Raw genomic sequence first — 14150 nt, forward strand, 5'->3', positions numbered from 1 at the left:
AAACTTTCTGCCCATGATTGAAATCCTGAGCCCCTCTTAGACCAGTCCTGTGGCCTAAATAGGTACTGCTCCTCTCTAAATTGGTCTTCCACACTGCTGATAAGGAGGGAATTTATCCCACAGGGTTGTTTTGAAGATTAAATGATATAGACAATACATTTCATGTGTCTCAAAAAATTAAAACTACAACTTTAATCTCCACCATTACAGATAGTGGATTCCCAGCTCTTTGGTCATGACCCAAGCCTCACTTCTTAACATACAACTTTCAGAGTTCTGGAAAATCTTTCTAGTTTTGATTAACTCTTGCTTTTAGAGCCATAGTACCATAAATTAAATAAAACCAGTGGTTCAAAAACAACAGAAACGCTGCAAAACAGTAACACCGGATTATGATCAGAGGGTAGAAATATCTGGAAAACTGACTCTCATACTCAATATTATACTAAAATTTCTCCTTCTCAATTAGCTGGCTTCTTTTTTAGATTTTACGAACATTTCCACAGAATAATGAACAAAGTATATGAACAAAAATGAAATAAAAAACCTGCCAATCCCATTAATATTCAAGGAAGAAAGCAAATTCAAAGATGTAATCTTGATGTCAAACTAAAAATGATTTTATAAATTATAATAACTATAAATTGGTGGGAACTTAAGGCTCAGAGATCATTGCAGAGGGAGAGGCAAAAAGATTGCAGAAGACAAAGGAACAGGAAGTTTGCTCTAAGAGTTTGTCTTCCTAGAAATGGTAAAGTAGCTACACCCATAATGTCTCACCAACACAGCTGCCAAAACAAAGTCTGAACAATAACAAGACCAATAGACAAGCTAACACGGAGCAGGGAAGTCTCAGGAGTACCCCATCCTAGATGAAGAACTACTGGAAACAAGGGATGATACTGGGAACAGGAGAAATATTCTTCCCCAGTGAAGAGCATGCCAATTGGTTATCCAATACCAAATGGTGATCCCTGAAAACAATGCATACAAGTAACATTTTACAGGCACAGAAAGTTATATTTATATATTTGGGGAGATATAGATAGATAGATAGATAGATAGATAGATAGATAGATAGATCAATAGATAGATAGTAGAAAAAGATGATATAGATACAGATAGAAATAGATGATATACAGATAGAGATAAGTATAGAGATAGATGATATATACAGAGATATATATATAGATGTGTGTATATGTATGTGTACATGTATATGTATGTAAACATGTATGTGTATGTATAAACAACAGCTAAGAAAGCAGGCCATGAATTTGAAAGAGACCAAGGTAGGCAGTACATGGGAGGAGCTGGTGAGAGAAGAGGGGCTAATGCTATTATATTATAACCTTAAAAAAAATAAAATACATATATTTAAATCAGGGGAAGGTGATGGATAAAATATAATCTCCACATCCAGTTCAATTAGGTAAACTGTATAGTCCTAAAATATTGGTTAATTTTGAGATTGTATGTAGAACTCTCCTTTGAGACAAAATGATCAGTTTATTTGGAGTTTCTTGTCATTTATAAGACTAAAACATGGAAACAGGTGAAGTATTCCCAAGTCAAAATATTTAAGAAGATTTTGAAATGTAAATATTGCAAAAGATCTTCCTTTTTAGTAGTATGTAATTATCGCGGAACTTGCCAACTATAAATGTTTAAAGAGCAGAATCATCAAACAAATGTGCTGACACAGAGACTATGAGGAAATACCTCAAAAGCATGGTGCTCCCTGAGGGTGTGAAACTGAAGGGGACCTCCAACACACTCCTCTAACTCTCCATGCTGGACGCATATCAATACTGTAGTCGGACATTAAGATGATTATGTTAAAGTCATCTCTTGATCTGCCAAAGTAGTTTGCTCACATGGAGGAGCTGAAGATGCCATGGGGGTGCCTTCCTTCAGCCGTGTTGAAGGTCTTTTATAATAGCCTTGATAGCAGTCTGGGTGAACACGCACAGGCCCTGCTGCCATGCTGTCTCACCCCACAGTCCCAGAACTGAAATTGGTACTCCAAAATCAGACTAGCATACTGAATGCAAGGCTGTCCATGACCTATCCAGATAGACGCTCAGTCCCAAGTTCTCTCTTTCTCTACGCCAACTTCTCTAATAATGCAGGCACAAACCAAATGCCAGCATAGCCTGAGAGGTCATCCTCCTGTTGTGGCAATTGTCTTGGAGAGGATTAGGACAGACCTGGTCACTTTCCTGACTATGGAAGATAATCAAGAAAATGCTGACGGCCTGCTGTATGCATGATAATATAGTGAACGAGAGGACCAGTAACCTGACTCAGCAAAATGAGACTTGTTAAAGGCATTCCTGAGATTGCAGATACAAGCAAAAATCTCCGTTAAGTAAGCCTCACGGTAGAGTTAATGGGGCAAGGGAACTCATGAACTCCCAAGTGTTCCCTCCCCTGTCAAACTGAATGCTTTCATTTCTAAAGGGATACACAAGCAACACTACAGTCACAAAGAGCTTTGCCTATGTATGTATAGTCTGCTCTCTCCTTTGACCATGTAAGGTGCCTCTGCATTGCAGTCTTCTTTCCTAAGGGCACATGCTACTCTATGCTAATTAATTAAACGTACTGTAATATATCCAAGATTGATTTTGCGGTTTTTTTTCCTACTTTGTATCATTTTACAGAGTGAAGACGATACATGCAAGAAAGTAGTATATGCAGAAAGTATTTACTTAATTAATACTTAAGTATTACAAAGGAACTTCTATGGCAAAATCAAATCAATTATTTATGATTTTAAAATATTTTGTTTAATTAATATCACAAATGCATGTGGAAAAATAATAATAATATAGCAAGAATTAAAATGAAAATTGCATCTCCCTGGTCTCCTTCCCAGAGGCATCGTTTGGACTAATTGGTTGTTTCTTTTTCAGATATCCATGCAGGACCATAACATTGAGAACATACTGCTGTTTCTGATTATGGAGTTTGAAACATCGTCCAAAGCTCCTGATTTGTATAGATTCAAAGTTTCTATACACCCCTCTTTTGGAGAACCCATCCCTTCTAGTGTACACAGTTGGTTAGTGGCACCTCAATTCCCTTCCCCAGGTCTCCTCCTTCCTTCAACATAACACCTGCCTCTTCCTACCCAGCATCTGGCAAGCAGTGATGTGTTCTGGTCCTGAGTCTGCCTTCTCCACAATGTCAAGGAAATGCAGCCTTCTAAGACCGGTTTGGTTTGGTTTGGTTTGGTTTGGTTTGGTTTGGTTTGGTTTGGTTTGGTTTGGTTTAGTTAACGTTGCCTAAGGCGTTTCACATCTTGAAGGCCTTGGGTTTCTTGTGAATAAAGGTACGAGTCTGTATATTCACTTGATAGTTAAAAGATGTCTGAATTTCTCCTGGTTTTTATGGATAAAAAAATTTTACAACAAGCATTTGTTAGTGGATGGTTCTTTGAGAACTCTAAGAAATGTTGTTTGTGCTAAGTTGCTAAGTTCAGAAGACTTCAGTGTTAGCTTTCATAGTTTGTAGTTTAGATTTTATTGTTAGGTCCTTGATGTATTCTGACAGTTTCAAACATGAAGTTATGCTTTTATTTGGTTTGATTTGGTTTGGTTTGGTTTACTGATGACCAGATAGTCCAGCATCATTTGTTTTGTTTTGTTTTTTTAAATCTTTATCTTCTTTAGAAACTTATTTTCTTTAGAAACATTTTACTATATTCATATACTAAGTGTGTGTGTGTGTGTGTGTACGTGTGTACGTGTGTGTGTGTGTGTGTGTGTGTGTGTGTGTGTGTGTGTGTGTGAAGTCAGCAGACAACTTTCCAGAGTCTGCACTCTCCTTTGACCATTTAAGTCCCAGGAATCAAATCAGATCATATCGATTTAAATGTTTCTATCCGTGGAGGTATTCAAGCTGGCCTTCCATTAGATTACATCTCATCTCTTAAAATAAAGCAGTTGAATTATGTGTGAGGATTTACCTCTCGTCAATTACACATTCTTGTTTAAATTTTATTTATTTATGCATATGGGTACTGTTTGCATGTATGCCTGCATGACACAAGAGAGTATCAGATCTCATTGTAGATGGTTGTGAGCCACGTGTGGTTGCTGGGAATTGAACTCGGGACCTCTGGACAAGCAGCCTGTGCTTTTAACCACTGAGCCATGTCTCTATCCTGAATTACACATTCTTAAATACTGTATTTTGCTGTTGTTTGTTCAACAGTGCTAGAGGCATACCCAGGGCCACACATAGACAAGTAACCTATACCAAGCAGCATACTCAGTCAGTCATTATTGTCAGCTTTCAAGCCCTGAAATTGGGTACCATAAATGTTCCAACTTTGCTCTTCCTTAAAATTTGTATAAAAATGGATACCATATTCTCATATATTTGAATGCTTGGTTCCCAGCAGGTGGAATCGTTTGAGAGGATTAGGGGGTAAGGCCATGTTGGAGGAGCATGTAGGCTTTGAGGCTTCAAAAGCCCATACAATTCCCAGCTCTCTCTCTCTCTCTCTCTCTCTCTCTCTCTCTCTCTCTCTCTCTCTCTCTCTCCCATGTTTGTGGACCAGATGTAAGCTTTCAGCTATTGCTTTGTAGATGAAAATGTAGACATGACCTGGCAGCTAGCCTACCTGGCACACTGCACATCTAACAAGAAGCATGGCACGCCATGTTCCTGAAGTCAGAACCCTGAGTTCTAAAGTTGCATAAGGACCTGGCACATGACTTGCAGGGGAATCTGTACTCTCCACATGTCCTTTAATGTGCCTCTTCTGCATAGACACCCTGATGCTATGATCACTCACTACCCATAATGAGGCTTCCACTATATGAATGGTTGTTCACAATACAGCAGATGCTGTCCCCTGAAACTGTCTCCAAAGCGGTTTATCTCCAAACACCTTGCTGTCTTGTCACAGGACCCCTTTAATAACAGCACTGCTCCATTGTCCACTGCTGATGGCCATGAAACTCTCTATTCTGGGCATTGCCTTAGTCACGATGTCTCATCAAAGCAATAGAAAAGCAACTGTGATGAGTTTCCTTTACTTTACACCTAAATTTTAGAAAATTGGCAAATTCTATAAAAATTTCTGCTAGGTTTTTGTTTAGGATATGACTGGGATTATGTGAAATCTATGCAACAATCTAGTCTTAACTAACATGCTAACAAATGTGGAAAGCCAGGCATGGTGGCTCACACTTGTAATCTCAGCACGTGGAGAGATGAAATAGAGGATGACTAGTTTGTACATACAGAGAACCTCTCTCAACAAAACAAAAATGAATCAAAATCTTACACAAGCCTCCCATTGTGGGAATACAGTATAGGCCTTCATTTATTTAACTCTTTAAATTCTCTCAACAGTGTTTGGTAGTGTAGCATTATTGTCTGGGTTTTAGCTGTTTTATAGTCTGCTGAGATGGTGATCCACAATATTATGTAATTTTAATGTCTCATCAGACAGTTCATCCCCAGGTTAAACTTCATTTGATTACAACTCATTGCCCTATTATTATGCTTTCATTGACCTTGATAATATTTTTTAAGATCTTGCATCTTCTTGGGAAATATTTGTTAGGGTTTTGTTGTTGTTGTTGTTGTTCTGGCTTCCAAGTTATGTTGGTTCTATGACCAGAAAGCACTTTCAACACTTCAAAAAACTGTAAGCATTTATAGAAAACAAACATCTTCCTAAAATTTAAGGTTGTAGAGTCTCCTTTGATAGAAAGATTTGATCCCCGTGTGTTTGTGTGCATCCCTTCCTAATTCTATCAAGGTTTTATTTTCTTTTGAAGTTCCATAGCTGGATCCACAAGCATTTAAGATTATTATGTCTTCATGACAAAGATATTCCATCATTATTATAGAACTGTCCTTTGTAGTATCTAATTAACAAAGTGTACAGTATTTGTTACTAATATAGTTACTTCAGCTTTCTTAGAATTAGTATTCACATGAAACAGGGTTTTTCCCACACTTTTAACCTATTTGTTTTTATATTTAAAGTGTATTTCTTATATTCAGAGAGGGATTTTTATAGACAATAAACAGCTGAATATTGCATTTTCATACACTCTGATGCTCTCATTCTTTAATTGTTTTATTGAAACCATTTACACTTGGTGGTTGTTGATAGGACTGAATTAAGCACTAACATCTTGCTAATTGCATTTTGTGTTTATATCTGGTTTTGTTGTCTTCTGTTTATTTCTGATTATATAACTTTATTATCAGCTAATAACCAGTGCAAAAGTATGCAAAGTTTACCGACATTTAAAATTTATCCGTCTGATGGTTATAAGTTGGTTACTTGTCCTTACAAAAAAAAAAAAAAAAAAAAAAAACCTAAAATCAGAATAAAGTATAATGGTGATATCACAGATTTATGGGCCAGAATGTATTCTCAATTAGTAGTTTGTCCCAGTAAGATTAGGTGCCACATTTGACCTCATGCATTTGATGCGTTCAGTATTTTGGGTTTCATTTATCAGCGTTACTGTTTGGTCTCTTATTTATATTTCCTTTAAAATATTATAAGTTGCCCTGTGTAAACAGAATACGCTTTAAATCGCAGTACACTATACTTAACATATGTTCAAATAATATTATAACATTTTTGCAGTCGTTTAGGGAATTTAAATTTGTAAATTCCTGTTCCCCTTCCTATGTGATCTAAGGCTATGATTGTACACTTACCTGTGAACATGGTATCCATTCACACACACTTGTTACTAATTTTGCACTAAAGATTCAATGACCTTTTTAAATGTTTACACTTTAAAAATGTATTTGTATTATATTTTATCATTCCTGTAGATCTTTGTTGATGTATCTCTGATAGTCTGTCTGATGAATATTTATTTTGTCTTTAAAAAAACATAAAAATGTGTTAAAAAGCAGGTCTGTGGACAACAAATTCATTTTTATTTCTTTAAATTTTTAAAATTTCTCCTCTGCTTTAAAAGATAACATCCCATGTTCTAAATGTTGATCATACTTTAGTTGGGGGTTGTAGTCATGCTGACTCTTTGAGCATCGTAGGTTTTGTGTTTCCCCTTTCAATGCTATCAGTGTTGCTTCATGGGTTTGAAGCACAACAGTTGAGCACATATACATTTAAGATTGCCATGTCTTCTTGGTGAATGTCAGCATTCATTATTGTGGAATTTGCCTGTGTTCCATCCCTATTTCTGACATGTGCATTGACTGCTAATAATACAACCCACGGAAACAAGAAATAATTTACTTAATCTCATAATCTCAGAGCTTTACATTCATGGTCATCTCAATTCATTGTTTAGGTCTGTTGCAAGATAAAAACATGGCAGAAGGGCAGGGCACTTCCAGGCAGCCAGGAAGAGAAAGTGAACAAAGCCAGGAACAGCATAAGCCTTTCAACAGCACACTCCTAGTGACCCACTTTATCCACTCATCATATCACTTCACAGTTTCAGCACATCCTGATAATCCATTCCATGATGAACCCATCAAGGCTTTGGACCATTCATTAGGTCAGTATCTTCACCATCCAGTCACCTTCCAATAGCAGCTGGGGACAAAGTTTTGGGGATGCTCTTCAGATCTAAACCACAACAGATTGAAAGTTTTCTTTTTTAAATTGCTATAATTATATGTGACTTGTTTTCTGCTTTTCATAGCTTCTGATCATGGTGCATGATAATTTTTCTACATATGCAATGCATCTATTTTATTCAGATTTTTCTGAATCCTACCAATTAAAGTATGATCTATCTAATGGTATAGGTTAAAGAAAGAAGAGACACTTGTCATTCTCTTTGGTTTTCTGAGTTTCTGTGATTAAATAATTTGAAGTCTTTTATTATATCTAAAAAAAATTAACTGATATTCCTTCGATCACATGTACACATGTATGATGCTAAGTACTGTCTGGCACTTTGGGTGTCCTGCTTTACTTCTTGGTGCCTTTTTTCTTTATACACTGATACCTTAGGTTTTAGTATAATTACTTTAATAATGATATAATTGTATTATTTTAAGGTAATTTCTGTCTTCAAATTTATGATACTTTCTCTAGATGTGTCCATTCTGCTGAAGAGCCATCAAAAATCTTATCTCCTGTTCTTCAGGTGTAGTAGTTCTTTCATCTGAAGACTCACATCAGTTCATTCATTTGTTACCCTGGACATTCATTGGGGCTACTTACATATCTATATGCTTTTTCTAACATCATCATGACTAAATCTGCTTCACACATCATTTTAGTTGATGTAAGTGTATTCCTTATAAAGTTAGCCATGCTATCATAAAGTCTTTGTGTTTAAAATAGGGTGTGTTAGGGTAAAGATGGATGTGTGAAGTAAGAAGATGGAAGTGTGAACATAAAAAGTAAGGATAAAACATCACCATGTTGACTGAAAATGAACATTGAATTAAGAAAGAATAGATTTACAGCAACATAAAAACATTAACTAAAAAGCAGAGTTAAGAAATCAAGGTAGCATAAATAGAAATGAAACACTAAATATAGTACCAGCTCTACAAAAAAGAAAAAAGAACAAAGACAAAATAGAATGATTCATGCCGATATCAATTAGGATGCTAAATATGAATGGGACAATGATCCTAATTAAAGTCAGTGTCATTTGCCCAAGGGTTAAAAATCAAGAACCAAGCACATGCTGAAGGATGTGCTTCTATCATAACCCATGGAGCTCAGGATGATAAAAAAACACAGATAAGTTGTTAGTAAAATGGTGGCAAAAATAATATACACAAACATAAAACATCGTGACTTTACTATGGCTGCATCAAGATAATATTGCTGAAGCTACATAGAGTTATAGCAAAAAAAAAAAAAAAAAAAAAGTGGGTCCATCAAGAAGACATCAATACTAAATGCATTAGTGTACAATTAAAAGAACTGATACAAAATTCGACAAAACTAAAGCCAGGAAGGCAAGGTGGCTGAGTAGAGGTATGTGCTGTCAAGTCTGACAACCTGAGTTCTATCACAACCCATATAATAGAAGGAGAGGACCAAATCCTGTAAGGTGCCCTCTGAACTCTACACACAATCCATGGCACATGAGCACACACACCACAGACACACACCGGGAGAAAGGTACACAAATACAAACAAATTAATAATAGCAATAATAGCAATAGTAATAATGTTTAAGAAAGAACTAAAAGAAAAACTAAACAAATACTCAACATGATGGGAAAGTTTTAACACAGTTTTCTCAGTAAAAATATACACAATTTGAACAATACTACCAACAAACTTAACCTAATTGGCAGTTACAAATCCGAATTTAAATAATCAAAACATATCGACGGAAAAAAGAAAATACCAGATGTCTTTGAAAGTGAGGCAGTCCACCATTGGGAGGTTAATCATTAATCTTTTAAAGACTCGGTGAGTGCATTTCTCAAAGTGAATACACAGAATATCATATATAAATATTTGATCACAGGAGAAAAATGTGAACAAATATTGAACTCTGTATAATATGCATGCTGAAGTATTTAGAAGGAAACATGCTACTGTCTATAAGTTACTTAGAAATACACAAAAATGATATGTATTTAATAGGAAAATATGTGAGCAAATGGGTCAGCATTTGATAAAAAGCAACCAGTAATAGAAACGGGGATAGAAAGGAGATGAACAGTAACTGTAAAGCTATTTAAGTTTTGATATTTTAAGATTGATAAATTAGTTAATAAGCTGGAGGGTGAAGGAAAAGTAAAATAAAACTTCATAAAAATAAAAGCAAACTAGAATTCATGGCCAACAGAGTGCAGTAACAAACACAGGGGAAGAAAATTGTTCAGACTAAAGCAAAAAATAATCCAGTTGATGAAAGAAAGAAAGAAAGAAAGAAAGAAAGAAAGAAAGAAAGAAAGAAAGAAAGAAAGAAAGGAAGGAAGGAAGGAAGAGAGAAAGCAAGCAAGCAGGGGGAGGGAGGGAGGGAGGGAGGGAGGAAGGAAGGAAGGAAGGAAGGAAGGAAGGAAGGAAGGAAGGAAGGATACTGGCAATGATAAATATACAGGTAAATGGAAACTGGTGTTCATTTCATTAATTTATTTAAACATAATTAAATGTTTAAACCACAATAAGCAAATATATTTGATGGTTTAAAAGACATTTAGAAGTATAATGGTCTCAGCCAACCATCAGACTGAGCACAGAGAGCCCAATGGAGGAGTTAGGGGAAAGACTGAAGGAGCTGAAGGGGTTTACAACCCCATAGGAAGAACAACAAAACCAAACAACCAGACCCCTCAGAGCTCCCAGGGACTAAACCACCAACCAAAGAGTACATACACAAAGAGCATATGTAGCAGAGGGTGGCCTTATTGGAATCACTGGGAGGGGAGGCCCTGGGTCTTGTGAAGACCTGATGATCCAGGGTAGGGGAATGCTAGGGTGGGGAGGTGGGAGTGGGTGGGTGGGGAAGCACCCTCATAGAAGCAGAGAGAGGGTCTTGGGATAGGGGTTTGTGGAAGGGAAACTGGGAAGGGAGATAACATTTGAAATGTAAATAAATAAAATAACCAATAAAAACAGAAGTATAATGGATGGCATTAACAGCACAAAGACAAAGAGAACTGAAGCACATGATGAAGTTCTTAAACTATGGTCATCTAAAGATGGAGGCAAAAAGTTTTGAGGCAATAGCCAAAACAAAGGCATGTGGCTTATAAATTAATAGTGGAAAAAATATCTAACTAATACCTGTCCTTGGTCCAATATATCAATTGAAGGTAAGGAAAGAAAGGCAATGAACACTTTTTTTAAAAGTGACAGCTTTAGTTTTCTCTTTCTCTTCCGGTCCCAGGCGCTGCAGGAGCCGCGGGTTGCCGTGCAGACATGGCCAAGTCCAAGAACCACACCACACACAACCAGTCCCGCAAATGGCATAGAAATGGCATAAAGAAACCCTGGTCGCAAAGATACGAATCTCTTAAGGGGGCTGACCCCAAGTTCCTGAGGAACATGCGCTTGCCAAGAAGCACAATAAGAAAGGCGTGAAGAAGATGCAGGCCAACAATGCAAAGGCAGTGAGTGTGCTCACAGAGGCCATCAAGGCCCTGGTGAAGCCTCAGGCCATCAAGCCCAAGATGCCAAAAGGCCCCAAACTCAAGCGGCTGGCTTTCATCGCTCACCCTAAGCTTGGGAAGTGGATTCGAAGCTACATGGCCAAGGGACAGAGGCTCTGCCAACCGAAGCCTAAGGTTCAAACCAAGGCAGGGGCCAAAGCTTCAGCTAAGGCCCAGGCTTCAGCTCCAGCCCAGGCTCTCAAAGGTGCTCAGGCCCTCAAAGGTGCTCAGACCCCTGTGAAGGCCCCGTAGAAAAGGTTCCTGCCAGTGTGAAGACAGAGGGACTGCTGTGACACACCTCCCCACACACTATGTCCTATGCTGTTCGTACAAATAAACTCAGGCAAGATGTGTTAAAAAAAAAGTGACAGCTTTAAACCCAACTATATATATATATATATATATATATATATATATATATATATATATGTGTGTGTGTGTGTGTGTGTGTGTGTGTGTGTGTGTATTTTTATATGTATATGTATTCTGTATACCCCAGTTAAAAGGCAAGTAGGTAACAGTGAGAAAGAAGTACCTATATGCTTGCTACAAAAGAAAAATTAATTCAACATTAAGTACAAAGTCATATGTAAAATAACAACAGGCAAATGAAAAATCTGGGATTTTGACTCAGGATCGGCGGGAGCCACCTTGGTTCCCGGACTCTGCAGAAAACAGCCTGCACAGGTGAGAGTGTGGATTACAGAAGCTAACAGCTTCTGAGACAGGCGAGAGCTACAGAGCTTCTGAGGCAGCACCATTTTCGGGCTTCAGACATCCGGCCACCTTCCCGCCATTGGTCAGGTGTCCGCCCGGCCCGGAAAGTCCTAGCCTCAGGATCCGCCGCGGGAGTCATTTTGGTTCCAGGTCTCCGCAGAAAGTAGTCTGCACAGGTAAGAGTGTGGACTACTGAAATTAACATCTTCTGGGACAGGCCAAAGCAACGCAGCTTCTGGGAAAGGTCTTGTTTTGGCCCTTCATCTTCAGCCAGGATGAGGTCCAAACGCCAGATAACTGTGCACCTTCCCTGTAAGAGGTGAGCTTGCCTGCAGAGACTGCTCTGACCACTGAAATTCAGAGGAGAGAGCTAGTCTCCCAGGTCTGCTGATAGAGGGAAAGAGAATCACAAGAGGAACAATCTCTAAACAGAGACAACTATAACAACTAACTCCAGAGATTACCAGATGGCGAAAAGTAAATGTAAGAATCTTACTAACAGAAAACAAGACCACTCACTATCATCCATCACTCAGCACTCCCACTTTGCCCAGTCCAGGGCACCCCAACACACCCGAAAAGCTAGACCCGGACTTAAAAGCATATCTCATGATGATGGTAGAGGACATCAAGAAGGACTTTAATAACTCACTTAAAGAAATACAGGAGAACACTGCTAAAGAGTTACAAGTCCTTAAAGAAAAACAGGAAAACACAACCAAACAGGTAGAAGTCCTTATAGAAAAACAGGAAAACACATCCAAAGAGGTGATGGAAATGAACAAAACCATAATAGACCTAAAAAGTGAAGTAGACACAATAAAGAAAACCAAGAGTGAGGCAACGCTGGAGATAGGAACCCTAGGAAAGAAATCTGGAACCATAGATGCCAGCATCAGCAACAGAATACAAGAGATGGAAGAGAGAATCTCAGGTGCAGAAGATTCCATAGAGAACATCGGCACAACAATCAAAGAAAATGGAAAATGCAAAAAGATCCTAACTCAAAGCATCCAGGAAATACAGGACACGATGAGAAGACCAAACCTATGAATAATAGGAGCGGATGGGAATGAAGATTTTCAGCTCAAAGGACCAGCAAATATCTTCACCAAACTTATAGAAGAAAACTTACCAAATCTAAAGAAAGAGATGCCCATGAACATACAAGAAGCCTACAGAACTCCAAATAGACTGGACCAGAAAAGAAATTCCTCCCGACACATAATAATCAGAACAACAAATGCACTAAATAAAGATAGAATACTAAAAGCAGTAAGGGAAAAAGATCAAGTAACATATAAAAGCAAGCCTGTCAGAATTACACCAGATTTTTCACCAGAGACTATGAAAGCCAGAAGAGCCTGGACAGATGTTATACAGACACTAAGAGATCACATATTCCAGCCCAGGCTACTATACCCAGCCAAACTCTCAATTACCATAGATGGAGAAACCAAAGTATTCCACGACAAAACTAAATTCACCCATTATCTCTCCACGAATCCAGCCCTTCAAAGGATAATAACAGAAAAAAACCAATACAAGGACGGGAACAAAAAACAAGAAAAAACAAGAAGGTAATCCCTCAACAAACCTAAAAGAAGACAGCCACAAGAACAGAATGCCAACTTTAACAACAAAAATAATAGGAAGCAACAATTACTTTTCCTTAATATCTCTTAATATCAATGGACTCAACTCCCCAATAAAAAGACATAGACTAACAAACTGGCTACACAAACAAGACCCAACATTTTGCTGCTTACAGGAAATCCAGCTCAGAGAAAAAGATAGACACTACCTCAGAATGAAAGGCTGGAAAACAATTTTCCAAGCAAATGGTATGAAGAAACAAGCAGGAGTAGCCATTCTAATATCTAATAAAATTGACTTCCAATCCAAAGTCATCAAAAAAGACAAGGAGGGGCACTTCATACTCATGAAAGGTAAAATCCTCCAAGAGGAACTCTCAATTCTGAATATCTACGCTCCAAATACAAGGGCAGCCACATTCATTAAAGAAACTTTAGTAAAGCTCAAAGCACACATTGCAACTCACACAATAATAGTGGGAGACTTCAACACACCACTTTTGTTGGGAGCCGCCCTCACATTTGCCATTATAAGATGGCGCTGACAGCTGTGTTCTAAGTGGTAAACATAATCTGCACACATGCAGGGGCAGTTTTCCCGCCATGTGTTCTGCCTTTCTCGTGATGACAACTGGGCCGATGGGCTGCAGCCAATCAGGGAGTAATACGTCCTAGGCGGAGGATAATTCTCCTTAAAAGGGACGGGGTTTTGCCATTCTTTTTCTCTCTCTTGCTCTTGTTCTT

The 14150-nt window shown here is 38.0% G+C and overlaps 1 protein-coding gene and 1 pseudogene across 4 annotated transcripts in view; one reads left to right on the forward strand and one right to left on the reverse strand.

Annotated features, from left to right (window-relative positions):
- Acvr1c (activin A receptor, type IC) overlaps window positions 1–14150 on the reverse strand; it is a 90444-nt gene that overhangs the window by 60030 nt on the left and 16264 nt on the right. The window lies entirely within an intron of this gene.
- On the forward strand, window positions 10838–11361 carry Gm13545 (annotated as a pseudogene).

Source organism: Mus musculus, chromosome 2, assembly GCF_000001635.26.
Source record: "Mus musculus strain C57BL/6J chromosome 2, GRCm38.p6 C57BL/6J".
NCBI lineage: Eukaryota > Metazoa > Chordata > Mammalia > Rodentia > Muridae > Mus > Mus musculus.